At 47.1% G+C, this 838-nt stretch overlaps 1 pseudogene; it reads right to left on the minus strand.

Moving 5' to 3' along the window:
- Positions 1–476: 476 nt before the first annotated feature.
- Positions 477–831, minus strand: LOC103584741 (annotated as a pseudogene).
- Between the last annotated feature and the right edge of the window lie 7 nt (positions 832–838).

Below are 838 nucleotides of genomic sequence, written 5' to 3' on the forward strand. Positions count from 1 at the left end.
CACACTCAGGTCTGAGCACCACATGGTTAGGCAGCCTGTACCTTTAGTGGCAGATGCACTCGAGATTCTCAGGGATCACCAGAAAATCCCCCATTTCTAACATCTTCTTCCCTAACTATTCTTGACATTGAAAACACATAGTTTGTCCCAGAACTCCCTGTATTTTAAAAAATCCTATTTGAAATACCAAAAATAGCTTCTCCTTTGCTCCATAACTCAGACTGAGGCTGGAATCCAGACTCTTCAGAGGTAGTGATCTCTGCCTGTTATTAAATCAAGAGATGTACTCTCATGTCTGTGCTGCTAGGGCTGAGAAGGGGAAAGAGGGTTGGTAGAGGAGCCTCCCTGGCCCTTTCTACCAAAACCTACCAGTGACCTTCAGAGCCTGGCTGCATCTGAGAAATGCTCTCAGCCGATGGAGGCACCAGGAGGAGCAGCTGGGCAGCCCAGCCACACACTTCTGCTTTCCTGGGGGTTTATGTATGGGCTTGTAACACTGTGGAAGGGGTATTATAACCCTGTTGACAGTAATAAGTTCCAATATCATCAGCTTCCAGGCTGCTGATGGTGAGAGTGAAATCTGTCCCTGATCCACTGCCACTGAACCTTGATGAGACCCCACTTTGTAAACTAGATGCATAATAGATCAGGAGCTTGGGAGCCTTCCCTGGTTTCTGTTGATACCAGGACAAACTATTGCTAATGCCCTGACTAGCTTGGCAAGTGATGGTGACTGTCTCTCCCAGAGAGGCAGACAGGGAGGATGGAGACAGTCAACTGGATGTCACATCTGGCACCTGAGATTAGAAACAAAAAGACAAACATCCACATGGTTAAT

The sequence above is a fragment of the Galeopterus variegatus genome, unplaced genomic scaffold, assembly GCF_000696425.1.
Source record: "Galeopterus variegatus unplaced genomic scaffold, G_variegatus-3.0.2 Scaffold96688, whole genome shotgun sequence".
Taxonomy (NCBI): domain Eukaryota; kingdom Metazoa; phylum Chordata; class Mammalia; order Dermoptera; family Cynocephalidae; genus Galeopterus; species Galeopterus variegatus.